Source organism: Microcebus murinus, unplaced genomic scaffold, assembly GCF_040939455.1.
Source record: "Microcebus murinus isolate Inina unplaced genomic scaffold, M.murinus_Inina_mat1.0 scaf057_hap2_Mmur4.0, whole genome shotgun sequence".
Classification (NCBI taxonomy): Eukaryota; Metazoa; Chordata; class Mammalia; order Primates; family Cheirogaleidae; genus Microcebus; species Microcebus murinus.
Genome location: NW_027439003.1, coordinates 44,839 through 65,149, shown reverse-complemented (window position 1 = coordinate 65,149; position 20,311 = coordinate 44,839). Strand labels below are relative to the sequence as shown.

The 20,311-nt window shown below is 63.5% G+C and overlaps 6 non-coding genes across 6 annotated transcripts; all 6 read right to left on the bottom strand.

Moving 5' to 3' along the window:
- Positions 1 to 1,149: 1,149 nt before the first annotated feature.
- Positions 1,150 to 1,268, bottom strand: LOC142869113 (5S ribosomal RNA). The gene has a single exon (XR_012917893.1). It is a non-coding gene; the product is annotated as a 5S ribosomal RNA (ribosomal RNA).
- A 3,528-nt stretch (positions 1,269 to 4,796) lies between these two features.
- LOC142869112 (5S ribosomal RNA) lies at positions 4,797 to 4,915 on the bottom strand. The gene has a single exon (XR_012917892.1). It is a non-coding gene; the product is annotated as a 5S ribosomal RNA (ribosomal RNA).
- A 3,525-nt stretch (positions 4,916 to 8,440) lies between these two features.
- On the bottom strand, positions 8,441 to 8,559 carry LOC142869110 (5S ribosomal RNA). Its single transcript, XR_012917890.1, has one exon. It is a non-coding gene; the product is annotated as a 5S ribosomal RNA (ribosomal RNA).
- A 3,528-nt stretch (positions 8,560 to 12,087) lies between these two features.
- Positions 12,088 to 12,206, bottom strand: LOC142869109 (5S ribosomal RNA). The gene has a single exon (XR_012917889.1). It is a non-coding gene; the product is annotated as a 5S ribosomal RNA (ribosomal RNA).
- A 3,531-nt stretch (positions 12,207 to 15,737) lies between these two features.
- Positions 15,738 to 15,856, bottom strand: LOC142869108 (5S ribosomal RNA). The gene has a single exon (XR_012917888.1). It is a non-coding gene; the product is annotated as a 5S ribosomal RNA (ribosomal RNA).
- Positions 15,857 to 19,384: 3,528 nt separating this feature from the next.
- Positions 19,385 to 19,503, bottom strand: LOC142869107 (5S ribosomal RNA). Its single transcript, XR_012917887.1, has one exon. It is a non-coding gene; the product is annotated as a 5S ribosomal RNA (ribosomal RNA).
- Positions 19,504 to 20,311: the final 808 nt, after the last annotated feature.

Genomic DNA, 20,311 nt, shown 5'->3' with positions numbered 1-20,311 from the left:
AGGACGGTGACAGGTGACAGGCCGGGCGGGAAGGAGTCAGTCAGGCAGGGGCCGAGGAGGAGACGGGCTGGGTAAGGGTTAGGGTTAGAGTCAGGGCACAAGTCACAATCGCAAAGACCTGGAAGCGACCCGAGTGCCCATCGACCCACGAGTGCGTAAATGAAATGTGGCGCGTGGACACCACGGAGTGCTATTCAGCTAGGAGGAGCAGCGGTGAGAGGGCACCTCTCGTGGTTCTCCTGGCCAGAGCTGGAACCCGTTCCAGTAAGCCAGGTAGCCCAAGAATGGACACACGAGCACCACGTGCTCGCGCTCACCAGCAAATGGGTACGAACCGATGGACACCTAAGTGGACACAGAGGAATCACCTTCATCGGGTGGGTGTCGGGCGGGTGGGGGGAGGGGATGGGCATACACCTCCATTAGGAACGGGGTGGGTGCGCACCGACTGGGGGATGGGCGCACTTGAGGCTCTGACCCGAGGGGGGAGGCTGGGAGAGGGCAACGTACCCGACCTTAACATTGGTAACCCCACAATACGCTGGAACTACATCAGAGGTAAATGAATAAGAACACAGGGGGGAGGGGGGCACGGGCAACACATGTCACCTTAATACTTGGACTCCCATCATCTGCTTGAAAAGAGAGAGAAAAGAAAATGCAATCATAGAGATAAGAGACACTTTTTAAACATAATGAATCCGAAGAGAAAAGTAAAAGGAGGCCTGTGGAGCAGGTCTGGGTGTGACTCCGGATCCCCCAACATCAGGTGCCACCACCAAAGATTCCTACGTGTAGCCCATAGAACCCCAAAAGCAACGGGACGAGTTCTGGTCACATACTCCCTCAAAATGACATCCTGGCCTTCTTCTGGAACTCCCTCCCCTCTCAGACTCTCAAGGTTTCCTCCAGCGTGTCGGTTCCCACAGAGCAGACCTTTGGTCTGAGACCTGACAGTCCAGAAGCCACGCATGCTGCCGCGTGACGGCGGTGTCGCGGCTTGGGACAAGAGGAGGCCCCACGGTGCGGGCTGGGGCGCCAGGCACCGCGGCGGGCGCTGAGGGTGGGGGTGACCCCCACCCCGGGCCGCCGACTCGCTCCCAGAAAGGGGACAGAACAAGAGGCAAAACAAAAAAAAAAAAAAGAAGAAGCCTACGGCACCCGGTATTCCCAGGCGGTCTCCCATCCAAGTACTAACCAGGCCCGACCCTGCTTAGCTTCCGAGACCAGACGAGATCGGGCGCGTTCAGGGTGGTGTGGCCCTAGACGGCGGAGGGCGCCCCTGCCCCGCTCAAGAAGCCGAGCCTCTCTGCGCTTCCCCGCCGCCTCCTCCCCCCGCCCCAGGCCCCGCGCCGGCGCTGACCCGCACCGGGCCGGGCCTGTTGAGTTCACCGGCCGGGTCCGGCGGGCTCCAAGGGACGGGGGTGACAGGCGGGGCGGGGCGGGCAGGGAGCGGCGGGCCGGGGTGGGGGGCTGTCTCTCTATACACACACACACACACACACACACACACTCACACTCACTCACTCACACTCACACAAGATGCGCCTCCACGGCTGGACTCGCCAAGGTGGAGACCTTCCAGCCCCCTTCCTCTCCTCGCCTGGCCCACCCCCAGCTCGTGGCCGCCGCCGCCGCCGCCGCCGCCGCCGCCGCCGCCGATTGCGCACGCGCGGGTCGCCCGCCCTTTGACCCCAGGCAGGGGCCGCCATCCCCGACAACCCCTTTCAGCTGTGCCCCCCACCCTGTGGGTGGGCTGCCGCCTATTCCCCCGGGCCCGGGCTGGGGCACAGCGCATGGGGGAGGGGAGCGAGTGTATGGGGCGTCTCTCTCTCTCTCTAGGGATGTGTCCCATGGGTGGGGTGGCGTGGTTTGTGGGGCGCTGAAGAAATCAGTCCCCTCCATCTCCTACCTCTGGAAAACGCCCAAGCCCTTGGAGAACTGCCGGCAACGCGACCGTGGGGGCCGGGACCCTCCTCTGTGTCCTCCTGTGGCCCAGTCCAAGGGGCCTGGGCCTGGCCGGGGCTGCATTGGACCCCGACCACCCTGGCGTGTGGACTCGCTAAAAATCGGCGATTAGATATTGGATTCCAGCTTCATTGAGGTCATTTCACTAATGAGTGCACCGGAAAGAGTTTCCTAATCCATCTGTGAGGGTGGCAACTGAAAGAGAATTTTAAAGCTGACAGAATAGGCGAGGAAAGGCATAGGAGATTTCCACACCCAGTAAGGAAGCCTTTCCCGAAATGGAAGAAAGAAACGAGCAAACAGAAACACCGGTAGCCCGCCAGGATGAGAGTCTGCCCCCGAGAGAAAGTACCCTGACCAGGTTCACCCGTGGGTGGGTGGCGAGCTAGCGGCATTCAGAAGAGCGAGGCCCGCAGTCTGTGCAGAAGACACCTGCACTCGGGTGTGTGTGGCGGCACGATTCACAAGCAGCTCCAGATGTTAAGCCAAGGAGAAGCCAGGGAGTTCCCAACGCCCCAGGTGTCCTCAGCCCACGACTGGCTGCTGGGGGAATGCGAAGCCCGGCTCCTTGTCTCAGAGCCCTTGTCTCAGAGCGGGACAACCAGGAGGTGTGACGTACACCCCGGGGTTCCCAGGAGGATCAGGCTGAAGCTGGGACTTGGCCTGAAAGTGTCCCCTCGCATGGCCACCCCCTTCCCCTTCCTGCTCCTCTACTCCTGGTGCCCCTCCATCCAGGGGCCAGACCTTAAAGAGTCACCCGCAAGAGAATCCTGGTCCCAAAGGAGCCTTCTGGGGGACCCGTGCTGAGAGAGGTTGTGGGCATGGCCCGCTGGGGCTCTGCCCGACCCAGGGCTGAGAGATGCAACCTCCCAGCTCTGGGTCCCTGCAGGGGAAGCGTTGGCAAGCACAGGGCCAGTCCTCCAAAGGCCCAGGTGCAGGGAGCCCAGGCCAAGCAGCCTGTGGAAGAAGCCACCCCGGGAACACGACTGCAGGCCACGGCCCTTCCCACCTCCTCCTCCTCCTCCTCCTGCTCCTCCACACCCCCCGACCTCCCACCCCCCCACCCCACCCCCCGACATGGCGCAGGGCTCAGAGACACCTCAGACACTTGCTACCCAAAGTGCAAAGGGCATCAGTTGCTCCTCCAAACCCCCCCCCTGCCCAGCAGACCGCGTTGTCCAGCCAGCCCCCGGGCCTCCCTGGGGTGCCCAGCACAAAAGTGCAGACAACCACCGGACCCTCAATCTCAGTTTTCGGATGTTTTTGCCACTCTAAGGACCCGCAGGCCAGCTGGGCCTTCTGGCAGGACAGAGAGCCCCGGAATCCGACGTGGAGAGCTGGGTGTACGTCCCCACGAGGAGGCGGTCCCCACCTCCGCGGCTCTCCCCTTGCGGGGGGGAAAAGCAGCCACGGGGCCTCAGAGAAGACACCAGGCTGGGCGCCCGCCCCACAGTGGGGGCACGTCCCCCGCAGGCCACTTAGCGCCGGCCGCCGGCCGGCGGACGGTTGGGTGGCGCGAGACGCTGCGGCCGCCCTGCTACCGGGTTCCTGGGAGGGCGTCCTGGAACCAGCGTCCACACCAAGCCCTTGGAAGGCCCAGGCGACGGAGGAGCCCCGTCAGGCAGGGGCCGAGGACGGTGACGGCCCCGGGCGGGGAGGAGCGTGTCAGGCAGGGGCAGAGGACGGTGACAGGTGACAGGCCGGGCGGGAAGGAGTCAGTCAGGCAGGGGCCGAGGATGAGACGGGCTGGGTAAGGGTTAGGGTTAGAGTCAGGGCACAAGTCACAATCGCAAAGACCTGGAAGCGACCCGAGTGCCCATCGACCCACGAGTGCGTAAATGAAATGTGGCGCGTGGACACCACGGAGTGCTATTCAGCTAGGAGGAGCAGCGGTGAGAGGGCACCTCTCGTGGTTCTCCTGGCCAGAGCTGGAACCCGTTCCAGTAAGCCAGGTAGCCCAAGAATGGACACACGAGCACCACGTGCTCGCGCTCACCAGCAAATGGGTACGAACCGATGGACACCTAAGTGGACACAGAGGAATCACCTTCATCGGGTGGGTGTCGGGCGGGTGGGGGGAGGGGATGGGCATACACCTCCATTAGGAACGGGGTGGGTGCGCACCGACTGGGGGATGGGCGCACTTGAGGCTCTGACCCGAGGGGGGAGGCTGGGAGAGGGCAACGTACCCGACCTTAACATTGGTACCCCCACAATACGCTGGAACAACATCAGAGGTAAATGAATAAGAACACAGGGGGGAGGGGGGCACGGGCAACACATGTCACCTTAATACTTGGACTCCCATCATCTGCTTGAAAAGAGAGAGAAAAGAAAATGCAATCATAGAGATAAGAGACACTTTTTAAACATAATGAATCCGAAGAGAAAAGTAAAAGGAGGCCTGTGGAGCAGGTCTGGGTGTGACTCCGGATCCCCCAACATCAGGTGCCACCACCAAAGATTCCTACGTGTAGCCCATAGAACCCCAAAAGCAACGGGACGAGTTCTGGTCACATACTCCCTCAAAATGACATCCTGGCCTTCTTCTGGAACTCCCTCCCCTCTCAGACTCTCAAGGTTTCCTCCAGCGTGTCGGTTCCCACAGAGCAGACCTTTGGTCTGAGACCTGACAGTCCAGAAGCCACGCATGCTGCCGCGTGACGGCGGTGTCGCGGCTTGGGACAAGAGGAGGCCCCACGGTGCGGGCTGGGGCGCCAGGCACCGCGGCGGGCGCTGAGGGTGGGGGTGACCCCCACCCCGGGCCGCCGACTCGCTCCCAGAAAGGGGACAGAACAAGAGGCAAAACAAAAAAAAAAAAAAGAAGAAGCCTACGGCACCCGGTATTCCCAGGCGGTCTCCCATCCAAGTACTAACCAGGCCCGACCCTGCTTAGCTTCCGAGACCAGACGAGATCGGGCGCGTTCAGGGTGGTGTGGCCCTAGACGGCGGAGGGCGCCCCTGCCCCGCTCAAGAAGCCGAGCCTCTCTGCGCTTCCCCGCCGCCTCCTCCCCCCGCCCCAGGCCCCGCGCCGGCGCTGACCCGCACCGGGCCGGGCCTGTTGAGTTCACCGGCCGGGTCCGGCGGGCTCCGAGGGACGGGGGTGACAGGCGGGGCGGGGCGGGCAGGGAGCGGCGGGCCGGGGTGGGGGGCTGTCTCTCTATACACACACACACACACACACACACACACTCACACTCACTCACTCACACTCACACAAGATGCGCCTCCACGGCTGGACTCGCCAAGGTGGAGACCTTCCAGCCCCCTTCCTCTCCTCGCCTGGCCCACCCCCAGCTCGTGGCCGCCGCCGCCGCCGCCGCCGCCGCCGCCGCCGATTGCGCACGCGCGGGTCGCCCGCCCTTTGACCCCAGGCAGGGGCCGCCATCCCCGACAACCCCTTTCAGCTGCGCCCCCCACCCTGTGGGTGGGCTGCCGCCTATTCCCCCGGGCCCGGGCTGGGGCACAGCGCATGGGGGAGGGGAGCGAGTGTATGGGGCGTCTCTCTCTCTCTCTAGGGATGTGTCCCATGGGTGGGGTGGCGTGGTTTGTGGGGCGCTGAAGAAATCAGTCCCCTCCATCTCCTACCTCTGGAAAACGCCCAAGCCCTTGGAGAACTGCCGGCAACGCGACCGTGGGGGCCGGGACCCTCCTCTGTGTCCTCCTGTGGCCCAGTCCAAGGGGCCTGGGCCTGGCCGGGGCTGCATTGGACCCCGACCACCCTGGCGTGTGGACTCGCTAAAAATCGGCGATTAGATATTGGATTCCAGCTTCATTGAGGTCATTTCACTAATGAGTGCACCGGAAAGAGTTTCCTAATCCATCTGTGAGGGTGGCAACTGAAAGAGAATTTTAAAGCTGACAGAATAGGCGAGGAAAGGCATAGGAGATTTCCACACCCAGTAAGGAAGCCTTTCCCGAAATGGAAGAAAGAAACGAGCAAACAGAAACACCGGTAGCCCGCCAGGATGAGAGTCTGCCCCCGAGAGAAAGTACCCTGACCAGGTTCACCCGTGGGTGGGTGGCGAGCTAGCGGCATTCAGAAGAGCGAGGCCCGCAGTCTGTGCAGAAGACACCTGCACTCGGGTGTGTGTGGCGGCACGATTCACAAGCAGCTCCAGATGTTAAGCCAAGGAGAAGCCAGGGAGTTCCCAACGCCCCAGGTGTCCTCAGCCCACGACTGGCTGCTGGGGGAATGCGAAGCCCGGCTCCTTGTCTCAGAGCCCTTGTCTCAGAGCGGGACAACCAGGAGGTGTGACGTACACCCCGGGGTTCCCAGGAGGATCAGGCTGAAGCTGGGACTTGGCCTGAAAGTGTCCCCTCGCATGGCCACCCCCTTCCCCTTCCTGCTCCTCTACTCCTGGTGCCCCTCCATCCAGGGGCCAGACCTTAAAGAGTCACCCGCAAGAGAATCCTGGTCCCAAAGGAGCCTTCTGGGGGACCCGTGCTGAGAGAGGTTGTGGGCATGGCCCGCTGGGGCTCTGCCCGACCCAGGGCTGAGAGATGCAACCTCCCAGCTCTGGGTCCCTGCAGGGGAAGCGTTGGCAAGCACAGGGCCAGTCCTCCAAAGGCCCAGGTGCAGGGAGCCCAGGCCAAGCAGCCTGTGGAAGAAGCCACCCCGGGAACACGACTGCAGGCCACGGCCCTTCCCACCTCCTCCTCTTCCTCCTCCTGCTCCTCCACACCCCCCGACCTCCCACCCCCCCACCCCACCCCCCGACATGGCGCAGGGCTCAGAGACACCTCAGACACTTGCTACCCAAAGTGCAAAGGGCATCAGTTGCTCCTCCAAACCCCCCCCCCTGCCCAGCAGACCGCGTTGTCCAGCCAGCCCCCGGGCCTCCCTGGGGTGCCCAGCACAAAAGTGCAGACAACCACCGGACCCTCAATCTCAGTTTTCGGATGTTTTTGCCACTCTAAGGACCCGCAGGCCAGCTGGGCCTTCTGGCAGGACAGAGAGCCCCGGAATCCGACGTGGAGAGCTGGGTGTACGTCCCCACGAGGAGGCGGTCCCCACCTCCGCGGCTCTCCCCTTGCGGGGGGGAAAAGCAGCCACGGGGCCTCAGAGAAGACACCAGGTTGGGCGCCCGCCCCACAGTGGGGGCACGTCCCCCGCAGGCCACTTAGCGCCGGCCGCCGGCCGGCGGACGGTTGGGTGGCGCGAGACGCTGCGGCCGCCCTGCTACCGGGTTCCTGGGAGGGCGTCCTGGAACCAGCGTCCACACCAAGCCCTTGGAAGGCCCAGGCGACGGAGGAGCCCCGTCAGGCAGGGGCCGAGGACGGTGACGGCCCGGGCGGGGAGGAGCGTGTCAGGCAGGGGCAGAGGACGGTGACAGGTGACAGGCCGGGCGGGAAGGAGTCAGTCAGGCAGGGGCCGAGGAGGAGACGGGCTGGGTAAGGGTTAGGGTTAGAGTCAGGGCACAAGTCACAATCGCAAAGACCTGGAAGCGACCCGAGTGCCCATCGACCCACGAGTGCGTAAATGAAATGTGGCGCGTGGACACCACGGAGTGCTATTCAGCTAGGAGGAGCAGCGGTGAGAGGGCACCTCTCGTGGTTCTCCTGGCCAGAGCTGGAACCCGTTCCAGTAAGCCAGGTAGCCCAAGAATGGACACACGAGCACCACGTGCTCGCGCTCACCAGCAAATGGGTACGAACCGATGGACACCTAAGTGGACACAGAGGAATCACCTTCATCGGGTGGGTGTCGGGCGGGTGGGGGGAGGGGATGGGCATACACCTCCATTAGGAACGGGGTGGGTGCGCACCGACTGGGGGATGGGCGCACTTGAGGCTCTGACCCGAGGGGGGAGGCTGGGAGAGGGCAACGTACCCGACCTTAACATTGGTAACCCCACAATACGCTGGAACTACATCAGAGGTAAATGAATAAGAACACAGGGGGGAGGGGGGCACGGGCAACACATGTCACCTTAATACTTGGACTCCCATCATCTGCTTGAAAAGAGAGAGAAAAGAAAATGCAATCATAGAGATAAGAGACACTTTTTAAACATAATGAATCCGAAGAGAAAAGTAAAAGGAGGCCTGTGGAGCAGGTCTGGGTGTGACTCCGGATCCCCCAACATCAGGTGCCACCACCAAAGATTCCTACGTGTAGCCCATAGAACCCCAAAAGCAACGGGACGAGTTCTGGTCACATACTCCCTCAAAATGACATCCTGGCCTTCTTCTGGAACTCCCTCCCCTCTCAGACTCTCAAGGTTTCCTCCAGCGTGTCGGTTCCCACAGAGCAGACCTTTGGTCTGAGACCTGACAGTCCAGAAGCCACGCATGCTGCCGCGTGACGGCGGTGTCGCGGCTTGGGACAAGAGGAGGCCCCACGGTGCGGGCTGGGGCGCCAGGCACCGCGGCGGGCGCTGAGGGTGGGGGTGACCCCCACCCCGGGCCGCCGACTCGCTCCCAGAAAGGGGACAGAACAAGAGGCAAAACAAAAAAAAAAAAAAGAAGAAGCCTACGGCACCCGGTATTCCCAGGCGGTCTCCCATCCAAGTACTAACCAGGCCCGACCCTGCTTAGCTTCCGAGACCAGACGAGATCGGGCGCGTTCAGGGTGGTGTGGCCCTAGACGGCGGAGGGCGCCCCTGCCCCGCTCAAGAAGCCGAGCCTCTCTGCGCTTCCCCGCCGCCTCCTCCCCCCGCCCAAGGCCCCGCGCCGGCGCTGACCCGCACCGGGCCGGGCCTGTTGAGTTCACCGGCCGGGTCCGGCGGGCTCCGAGGGACGGGGGTGACAGCGGGGCGGGGCGGGGCGGGGCGGGCAGGGAGCGGCGGGCCGGGGTGGGGGGCTGTCTCTCTATACACACACACACACACACACACACACACACACTCACACTCACACAAGATGCGCCTCCACGGCTGGACTCGCCAAGGTGGAGACCTTCCAGCCCCCTTCCTCTCCTCGCCTGGCCCACCCCCAGCTCGTGGCCGCCGCCGCCGCCGCCGCCGCCGCCGCCGCCGCCGCCGATTGCGCACGCGCGGGTCGCCCGCCCTTTGACCCCTGGCAGGGCCCGCCATCCCCACAACCCCTTTCAGCTGCGCCCCCCACCCTGTGGGTGGGCTGCCGCCTATTCCCCCGGGCCGGGCTGGGGCACAGCGCATGGGGGAGGGGAGCGAGTGTATGGGGCGTCTCTCTCTCTCTCTAGGGATGTGTCCCATGGGTGGGGTGGCGTGGTTTGTGGGGCGCTGAAGAAATCAGTCCCCTCCATCTCCTACCTCTGGAAAACGCCCAAGCCCTTGGAGAACTGCCGGCAACGCGACCGTGGGGGCCGGGAACCTCCTCTGGGTCCTCCTGTGGCCCAGTCCAAGGGGCCTGGGCCTGGCCGGGGCTGCATTAGACCCCGACCACCCTGGCGTGTGGACTCGCTAAAAATCGGCGATTAGATATTGGATTCCAGCTTCATTGAGGTCATTTCACTAATGAGTGCACCGGAAAGAGTTTCCTAATCCATCTGTGAGGGTGGCAACTGAAAGAGAATTTTAAAGCTGACAGAATAGGCGAGGAAAGGCATAGGAGATTTCCACACCCAGTAAGGAAGCCTTTCCCGAAATGGAAGAAAGAAACGAGCAAACAGAAACACCGGTAGCCCGCCAGGATGAGAGTCTGCCCCCGAGAGAAAGTACCCTGACCAGGTTCACCCGTGGGTGGGTGGCGAGCTAGCGGCATTCAGAAGAGCGAGGCCCGCAGTCTGTGCAGAAGACACCTGCACTCGGGTGTGTGTGGTGGCACGATTCACAAGCAGCTCCAGATGTTAAGCCAAGGAGAAGCCAGGGAGTTCCCAACGCCCCAGGTGTCCTCAGCCCACGACTGGCTGCTGGGGGAATGCGAAGCCCGGCTCCTTGTCTCAGAGCCCTTGTCTCAGAGCGGGACAACCAGGAGGTGTGACGTACACCCCGGGGTTCCCAGGAGGATCAGGCTGAAGCTGGGACTTGGCCTGAAAGTGTCCCCTCGCATGGCCACCCCCTTCCCCTTCCTGCTCCTCTACTCCTGGTGCCCCTCCATCCAGGGGCCAGACCTTAAAGAGTCACCCGCAAGAGAATCCTGGTCCCAAAGGAGCCTTCTGGGGGACCCGTGCTGAGAGAGGTTGTGGGCATGGCCCGCTGGGGCTCTGCCCGACCCAGGGCTGAGAGATGCAACCTCCCAGCTCTGGGTCCCTGCAGGGGAAGCGTTGGCAAGCACAGGGCCAGTCCTCCAAAGGCCCAGGTGCAGGGAGCCCAGGCCAAGCAGCCTGTGGAAGAAGCCACCCCGGGAACACGACTGCAGGCCACGGCCCTTCCCACCTCCTCCTCCTCCTCCTCCTGCTCCTCCACACCCCCCGACCTCCCACCCCCCCACCCCACCCCCCGACATGGCGCAGGGCTCAGAGACACCTCAGACACTTGCTACCCAAAGTGCAAAGGGCATCAGTTGCTCCTCCAAACCCCCCCCCCTGCCCAGCAGACCGCGTTGTCCAGCCAGCCCCCGGGCCTCCCTGGGGTGCCCAGCACAAAAGTGCAGACAACCACCGGACCCTCAATCTCAGTTTTCGGATGTTTTTGCCACTCTAAGGACCCGCAGGCCAGCTGGGCCTTCTGGCAGGACAGAGAGCCCCGGAATCCGACGTGGAGAGCTGGGTGTACGTCCCCACGAGGAGGCGGTCCCCACCTCCGCGGCTCTCCCCTTGCGGGGGGGAAAAGCAGCCACGGGGCCTCAGAGAAGACACCAGGTTGGGCGCCCGCCCCACAGTGGGGGCACGTCCCCCGCAGGCCACTTAGCGCCGGCCGCCGGCCGGCGGACGGTTGGGTGGCGCGAGACGCTGCGGCCGCCCTGCTACCGGGTTCCTGGGAGGGCGTCCTGGAACCAGCGTCCACACCAAGCCCTTGGAAGGCCCAGGCGACGGAGGAGCCCCGTCAGGCAGGGGCCGAGGACGGTGACGGCCCGGGCGGGGAGGAGCGTGTCAGGCAGGGGCAGAGGACGGTGACAGGTGACAGGCCGGGCGGGAAGGAGTCAGTCAGGCAGGGGCCGAGGAGGAGACGGGCTGGGTAAGGGTTAGGGTTAGAGTCAGGGCACAAGTCACAATCGCAAAGACCTGGAAGCGACCCGAGTGCCCATCGACCCACGAGTGCGTAAATGAAATGTGGCGCGTGGACACCACGGAGTGCTATTCAGCTAGGAGGAGCAGCGGTGAGAGGGCACCTCTCGTGGTTCTCCTGGCCAGAGCTGGAACCCGTTCCAGTAAGCCAGGTAGCCCAAGAATGGACACACGAGCACCACGTGCTCGCGCTCACCAGCAAATGGGTACGAACCGATGGACACCTAAGTGGACACAGAGGAATCACCTTCATCGGGTGGGTGTCGGGCGGGTGGGGGGAGGGGATGGGCATACACCTCCATTAGGAACGGGGTGGGTGCGCACCGACTGGGGGATGGGCGCACTTGAGGCTCTGACCCGAGGGGGGAGGCTGGGAGAGGGCAACGTACCCGACCTTAACATTGGTAACCCCACAATACGCTGGAACTACATCAGAGGTAAATGAATAAGAACACAGGGGGGAGGGGGGCACGGGCAACACATGTCACCTTAATACTTGGACTCCCATCATCTGCTTGAAAAGAGAGAGAAAAGAAAATGCAATCATAGAGATAAGAGACACTTTTTAAACATAATGAATCCGAAGAGAAAAGTAAAAGGAGGCCTGTGGAGCAGGTCTGGGTGTGACTCCGGATCCCCCAACATCAGGTGCCACCACCAAAGATTCCTACGTGTAGCCCATAGAACCCCAAAAGCAACGGGACGAGTTCTGGTCACATACTCCCTCAAAATGACATCCTGGCCTTCTTCTGGAACTCCCTCCCCTCTCAGACTCTCAAGGTTTCCTCCAGCGTGTCGGTTCCCACAGAGCAGACCTTTGGTCTGAGACCTGACAGTCCAGAAGCCACGCATGCTGCCGCGTGACGGCGGTGTCGCGGCTTGGGACAAGAGGAGGCCCCACGGTGCGGGCTGGGGCGCCAGGCACCGCGGCGGGCGCTGAGGGTGGGGGTGACCCCCACCCCGGGCCGCCGACTCGCTCCCAGAAAGGGGACAGAACAAGAGGCAAAACAAAAAAAAAAAAAAGAAGAAGCCTACGGCACCCGGTATTCCCAGGCGGTCTCCCATCCAAGTACTAACCAGGCCCGACCCTGCTTAGCTTCCGAGACCAGACGAGATCGGGCGCGTTCAGGGTGGTGTGGCCCTAGACGGCGGAGGGCGCCCCTGCCCCGCTCAAGAAGCCGAGCCTCTCTGCGCTTCCCCGCCGCCTCCTCCCCCCGCCCAAGGCCCCGCGCCGGCGCTGACCCGCACCGGGCCGGGCCTGTTGAGTTCACCGGCCGGGTCCGGCGGGCTCCGAGGGACGGGGGTGACAGCGGGGCGGGGCGGGGCGGGGCGGGCAGGGAGCGGCGGGCCGGGGTGGGGGGCTGTCTCTCTATACACACACACACACACACACACACACACACACTCACACTCACACAAGATGCGCCTCCACGGCTGGACTCGCCAAGGTGGAGACCTTCCAGCCCCCTTCCTCTCCTCGCCTGGCCCACCCCCAGCTCGTGGCCGCCGCCGCCGCCGCCGCCGCCGCCGCCGCCGCCGCCGCCGATTGCGCACGCGCGGGTCGCCCGCCCTTTGACCCCTGGCAGGGCCCGCCATCCCCACAACCCCTTTCAGCTGCGCCCCCCACCCTGTGGGTGGGCTGCCGCCTATTCCCCCGGGCCGGGCTGGGGCACAGCGCATGGGGGAGGGGAGCGAGTGTATGGGGCGTCTCTCTCTCTCTCTAGGGATGTGTCCCATGGGTGGGGTGGCGTGGTTTGTGGGGCGCTGAAGAAATCAGTCCCCTCCATCTCCTACCTCTGGAAAACGCCCAAGCCCTTGGAGAACTGCCGGCAACGCGACCGTGGGGGCCGGGAACCTCCTCTGGGTCCTCCTGTGGCCCAGTCCAAGGGGCCTGGGCCTGGCCGGGGCTGCATTAGACCCCGACCACCCTGGCGTGTGGACTCGCTAAAAATCGGCGATTAGATATTGGATTCCAGCTTCATTGAGGTCATTTCACTAATGAGTGCACCGGAAAGAGTTTCCTAATCCATCTGTGAGGGTGGCAACTGAAAGAGAATTTTAAAGCTGACAGAATAGGCGAGGAAAGGCATAGGAGATTTCCACACCCAGTAAGGAAGCCTTTCCCGAAATGGAAGAAAGAAACGAGCAAACAGAAACACCGGTAGCCCGCCAGGATGAGAGTCTGCCCCCGAGAGAAAGTACCCTGACCAGGTTCACCCGTGGGTGGGTGGCGAGCTAGCGGCATTCAGAAGAGCGAGGCCCGCAGTCTGTGCAGAAGACACCTGCACTCGGGTGTGTGTGGTGGCACGATTCACAAGCAGCTCCAGATGTTAAGCCAAGGAGAAGCCAGGGAGTTCCCAACGCCCCAGGTGTCCTCAGCCCACGACTGGCTGCTGGGGGAATGCGAAGCCCGGCTCCTTGTCTCAGAGCCCTTGTCTCAGAGCGGGACAACCAGGAGGTGTGACGTACACCCCGGGGTTCCCAGGAGGATCAGGCTGAAGCTGGGACTTGGCCTGAAAGTGTCCCCTCGCATGGCCACCCCCTTCCCCTTCCTGCTCCTCTACTCCTGGTGCCCCTCCATCCAGGGGCCAGACCTTAAAGAGTCACCCGCAAGAGAATCCTGGTCCCAAAGGAGCCTTCTGGGGGACCCGTGCTGAGAGAGGTTGTGGGCATGGCCCGCTGGGGCTCTGCCCGACCCAGGGCTGAGAGATGCAACCTCCCAGCTCTGGGTCCCTGCAGGGGAAGCGTTGGCAAGCACAGGGCCAGTCCTCCAAAGGCCCAGGTGCAGGGAGCCCAGGCCAAGCAGCCTGTGGAAGAAGCCACCCCGGGAACACGACTGCAGGCCACGGCCCTTCCCACCTCCTCCTCCTCCTCCTCCTGCTCCTCCACACCCCCCGACCTCCCACCCCCCCACCCCACCCCCCGACATGGCGCAGGGCTCAGAGACACCTCAGACACTTGCTACCCAAAGTGCAAAGGGCATCAGTTGCTCCTCCAAACCCCCCCCCCTGCCCAGCAGACCGCGTTGTCCAGCCAGCCCCCGGGCCTCCCTGGGGTGCCCAGCACAAAAGTGCAGACAACCACCGGACCCTCAATCTCAGTTTTCGGATGTTTTTGCCACTCTAAGGACCCGCAGGCCAGCTGGGCCTTCTGGCAGGACAGAGAGCCCCGGAATCCGACGTGGAGAGCTGGGTGTACGTCCCCACGAGGAGGCGGTCCCCACCTCCGCGGCTCTCCCCTTGCGGGGGGGAAAAGCAGCCACGGGGCCTCAGAGAAGACACCAGGTTGGGCGCCCGCCCCACAGTGGGGGCACGTCCCCCGCAGGCCACTTAGCGCCGGCCGCCGGCCGGCGGACGGTTGGGTGGCGCGAGACGCTGCGGCCGCCCTGCTACCGGGTTCCTGGGAGGGCGTCCTGGAACCAGCGTCCACACCAAGCCCTTGGAAGGCCCAGGCGACGGAGGAGCCCCGTCAGGCAGGGGCCGAGGACGGTGACGGCCCGGGCGGGGAGGAGCGTGTCAGGCAGGGGCAGAGGACGGTGACAGGTGACAGGCCGGGCGGGAAGGAGTCAGTCAGGCAGGGGCCGAGGAGGAGACGGGCTGGGTAAGGGTTAGGGTTAGAGTCAGGGCACAAGTCACAATCGCAAAGACCTGGAAGCGACCCGAGTGCCCATCGACCCACGAGTGCGTAAATGAAATGTGGCGCGTGGACACCACGGAGTGCTATTCAGCTAGGAGGAGCAGCGGTGAGAGGGCACCTCTCGTGGTTCTCCTGGCCAGAGCTGGAACCCGTTCCAGTAAGCCAGGTAGCCCAAGAATGGACACACGAGCACCACGTGCTCGCGCTCACCAGCAAATGGGTACGAACCGATGGACACCTAAGTGGACACAGAGGAATCACCTTCATCGGGTGGGTGTCGGGCGGGTGGGGGGAGGGGATGGGCATACACCTCCATTAGGAACGGGGTGGGTGCGCACCGACTGGGGGATGGGCGCACTTGAGGCTCTGACCCGAGGGGGGAGGCTGGGAGAGGGCAACGTACCCGACCTTAACATTGGTAACCCCACAATACGCTGGAACTACATCAGAGGTAAATGAATAAGAACACAGGGGGGAGGGGGGCACGGGCAACACATGTCACCTTAATACTTGGACTCCCATCATCTGCTTGAAAAGAGAGAGAAAAGAAAATGCAATCATAGAGATAAGAGACACTTTTTAAACATAATGAATCCGAAGAGAAAAGTAAAAGGAGGCCTGTGGAGCAGGTCTGGGTGTGACTCCGGATCCCCCAACATCAGGTGCCACCACCAAAGATTCCTACGTGTAGCCCATAGAACCCCAAAAGCAACGGGACGAGTTCTGGTCACATACTCCCTCAAAATGACATCCTGGCCTTCTTCTGGAACTCCCTCCCCTCTCAGACTCTCAAGGTTTCCTCCAGCGTGTCGGTTCCCACAGAGCAGACCTTTGGTCTGAGACCTGACAGTCCAGAAGCCACGCATGCTGCCGCGTGACGGCGGTGTCGCGGCTTGGGACAAGAGGAGGCCCCACGGTGCGGGCTGGGGCGCCAGGCACCGCGGCGGGCGCTGAGGGTGGGGGTGACCCCCACCCCGGGCCGCCGACTCGCTCCCAGAAAGGGGACAGAACAAGAGGCAAAACAAAAAAAAAAAAAAGAAGAAGCCTACGGCACCCGGTATTCCCAGGCGGTCTCCCATCCAAGTACTAACCAGGCCCGACCCTGCTTAGCTTCCGAGACCAGACGAGATCGGGCGCGTTCAGGGTGGTGTGGCCCTAGACGGCGGAGGGCGCCCCTGCCCCGCTCAAGAAGCCGAGCCTCTCTGCGCTTCCCCGCCGCCTCCTCCCCCCGCCCCAGGCCCCGCGCCGGCGCTGACCCGCACCGGGCCGGGCCTGTTGAGTTCACCGGCCGGGTCCGGCGGGCTCCAAGGGACGGGGGTGACAGGCGGGGCGGGGCGGGCAGGGAGCGGCGGGCCGGGGTGGGGGGCTGTCTCTCTATACACACACACACACACACACACACACACTCACACTCACTCACTCACACTCACACAAGATGCGCCTCCACGGCTGGACTCGCCAAGGTGGAGACCTTCCAGCCCCCTTCCTCTCCTCGCCTGGCCCACCCCCAGCTCGTGGCCGCCGCCGCCGCCGCCGCCGCCGCCGCCGCCGCCGATTGCGCACGCGCGGGTCGCCCGCCCTTTGACCCCAGGCAGGGGCCGCCATCCCCGACAACCCCTTTCAGCTGTGCCCCCCACCCTGTGGGTGGGCTGCCGCCTATTCCCCCGGGCCCGGGCTGGGGCACAGCGCATGGGGGAGGGGAGCGAGTGTATGGGGCGTCTCTCTCTCTCTCTAGGGATGTGTCCCATGGGTGGGGTGGCGTGGTTTGTGGGGCGCTGAAGAAATCAGTCCCCTCCATCTCCTACCTCTGGAAAACGCCCAAGCCCTTGGAGAACTGCCGGCAACGCGACCGTGGGGGCCGGGACCCTCCTCTGTGTCCTCCTGTGGCCCAGTCCAAGGGGCCTGGGCCTGGCCGGGGCTGCATTGGACCCCGACCACCCTGGCGTGTGGACTCGCTAAAAATCGGCGATTAGATATTGGATTCCAGCTTCATTGAGGTCATTTCACTAATGAGTGCACCGGAAAGAGTTTCCTAATCCATCTGTGAGGGTGGCAACTGAAAGAGAATTTTAAAGCTGACAGAATAGGCGAGGAAAGGCATAGGAGATTTCCACACCCAGTAAGGAAGCCTTTCCCGAAATGGAAGAAAGAAACGAGCAAACAGAAACACCGGTAGCCCGCCAGGATCAGAGTCTGCCCCCGAGAGAAAGTACCCTGACCAGGTTCACCCGTGGGTGGGTGGCGAGCTAGCGGCATTCAGAAGAGCGAGGCCCGCAGTCTGTGCAGAAGACACCTGCACTCGGGTGTGTGTGGCGGCACGATTCACAAGCAGCTCCAGATGTTAAGCCAAGGAGAAGCCAGGGAGTTCCCAACGCCCCAGGTGTCCTCAGCCCACGACTGGCTGCTGGGGGAATGCGAAGCCCGGCTCCTTGTCTCAGAGCCCTTGTCTCAGAGCGGGACAACCAGGAGGTGTGACGTACACCCCGGGGTTCCCAGGAGGATCAGGCTGAAGCTGGGACTTGGCCTGAAAGTGTCCCCTCGCATGGCCACCCCCTTCCCCTTCCTGCTCCTCTACTCCTGGTGCCCCTCCATCCAGGGGCCAGACCTTAAAGAGTCACCCGCAAGAGAATCCTGGTCCCAAAGGAGCCTTCTGGGGGACCCGTGCTGAGAGAGGTTGTGGGCATGGCCCGCTGGGGCTCTGCCCGACCCAGGGCTGAGAGATGCAACCTCCCAGCTCTGGGTCCCTGCAGGGGAAGCGTTGGCAAGCACAGGGCCAGTCCTCCAAAGGCCCAGGTGCAGGGAGCCCAGGCCAAGCAGCCTGTGGAAGAAGCCACCCCGGGAACACGACTGCAGGCCACGGCCCTTCCCACCTCCTCCTCCTCCTCCTCCTGCTCCTCCACACCCCCCGACCTCCCACCCCCCCACCCCACCCCCCGACATGGCGCAGGGCTCAGAGACACCTCAGACACTTGCTACCCAAAGTGCAAAGGGCATCAGTTGCTCCTCCAAACCCCCCCCCTGCCCAGCAGACCGCGTTGTCCAGCCAGCCCCCGGGCCTCCCTGGGGTGCCCAGCACAAAAGTGCAGACAACCACCGGACCCTCAATCTCAGTTTTCGGATGTTTTTGCCACTCTAAGGACCCGCAGGCCAGCTGGGCCTTCTGGCAGGACAGAGAGCCCCGGAATCCGACGTGGAGAGCTGGGTGTACGTCCCCACGAGGAGGCGGTCCCCACCTCCGCGGCTCTCCCCTTGCGGGGGGGAAAAGCAGCCACGGGGCCTCAGAGAAGACACCAGGCTGGGCGCCCGCCCCACAGTGGGGGCACGTCCCCCGCAGGCCACTTAGCGCCGGCCGCCGGCCGGCGGACGGTTGGGTGGCGCGAGACGCTGCGGCCGCCCTGCTACCGGGTTCCTGGGAGGGCGTCCTGGAACCAGCGTCCACACCAAGCCCTTGGAAGGCCCAGGCGACGGAGGAGCCCCGTCAGGCAGGGGCCGAGGACGGTGACGGCCCCGGGCGGGGAGGAGCGTGTCAGGCAGGGGCAGAGGACGGTGACAGGTGACAGGCCGGGCGGGAAGGAGTCAGTCAGGCAGGGGCCGAGGATGAGACGGGCTGGGTAAGGGTTAGGGTTAGAGTCAGGGCACAAGTCACAATCGCAAAGACCTGGAAGCGACCCGAGTGCCCATCGACCCACGAGTGCGTAAATGAAATGTGGCGCGTGGACACCACGGAGTGCTATTCAGCTAGGAGGAGCAGCGGTGAGAGGGCACCTCTCGTGGTTCTCCTGGCCAGAGCTGGAACCCGTTCCAGTAAGCCAGGTAGCCCAAGAATGGACACACGAGCACCACGTGCTCGCGCTCACCAGCAAATGGGTACGAACCGATGGACACCTAAGTGGACACAGAGGAATCACCTTCATCGGGTGGGTGTCGGGCGGGTGGGGGGAGGGGATGGGCATACACCTCCATTAGGAACGGGGTGGGTGCGCACCGACTGGGGGATGGGCGCACTTGAGGCTCTGACCCGAGGGGGGAGGCTGGGAGAGGGCAACGTACCCGACCTTAACATTGGTACCCCCACAATACGCTGGAACAACATCAGAGGTAAATGAATAAGAACACAGGGGGGAGGGGGGCACGGGCAACACATGTCACCTTAATACTTGGACTCCCATCATCTGCTTGAAAAGAGAGAGAAAAGAAAATGCAATCATAGAGATAAGAGACACTTTTTAAACATAATGAATCCGAAGAGAAAAGTAAAAGGAGGCCTGTGGAGCAGGTCTGGGTGTGACTCCGGATCCCCCAACATCAGGTGCCACCACCAAAGATTCCTACGTGTAGCCCATAGAACCCCAAAAGCAACGGGACGAGTTCTGGTCACATACTCCCTCAAAATGACATCCTGGCCTTCTTCTGGAACTCCCTCCCCTCTCAGACTCTCAAGGTTTCCTCCAGCGTGTCGGTTCCCACAGAGCAGACCTTTGGTCTGAGACCTGACAGTCCAGAAGCCACGCATGCTGCCGCGTGACGGCGGTGTCGCGGCTTGGGACAAGAGGAGGCCCCACGGTGCGGGCTGGGGCGCCAGGCACCGCGGCGGGCGCTGAGGGTGGGGGTGACCCCCACCCCGGGCCGCCGACTCGCTCCCAGAAAGGGGACAGAACAAGAGGCAAAACAAAAAAAAAAAAAAGAAGAAGCCTACGGCACCCGGTATTCCCAGGCGGTCTCCCATCCAAGTACTAACCAGGCCCGACCCTGCTTAGCTTCCGAGACCAGACGAGATCGGGCGCGTTCAGGGTGGTGTGGCCCTAGACGGCGGAGGGCGCCCCTGCCCCGCTCAAGAAGCCGAGCCTCTCTGCGCTTCCCCGCCGCCTCCTCCCCCCGCCCCAGGCCCCGCGCCGGCGCTGACCCGCACCGGGCCGGGCCTGTTGAGTTCACCGGCCGGGTCCGGCGGGCTCCGAGGGACGGGGGTGACAGGCGGGGCGGGGCGGGCAGGGAGCGGCGGGCCGGGGTGGGGGGCTGTCTCTCTATACACACACACACACACACACACACACACTCACACTCACTCACTCACACTCACACAAGATGCGCCTCCACGGCTGGACTCGCCAAGGTGGAGACCTTCCAGCCCCCTTCCTCTCCTCGCCTGGCCCACCCCCAGCTCGTGGCCGCCGCCGCCGCCGCCGCCGCCGCCGCCGCCGATTGCGCACGCGCGGGTCGCCCGCCCTTTGACCCCAGGCAGGGGCCGCCATCCCCGACAACCCCTTTCAGCTGTGCCCCCCACCCTGTGGGTGGGCTGCCGCCTATTCCCCCGGGCCCGGGCTGGGGCACAGCGCATGGGGGAGGGGAGCGAGTGTATGGGGCGTCTCTCTCTCTCTCTAGGGATGTGTCCCATGGGTGGGGTGGCGTGGTTTGTGGGGCGCTGAAGAAATCAGTCCCCTCCATCTCCTACCTCTGGAAAACGCCCAAGCCCTTGGAGAACTGCCGGCAACGCGACCGTGGGGGCCGGGACCCTCCTCTGTGTCCTCCTGTGGCCCAGTCCAAGGGGCCTGGGCCTGGCCGGGGCTGCATTGGACCCCGACCACCCTGGCGTGTGGACTCGCTAAAAATCGGCGATTA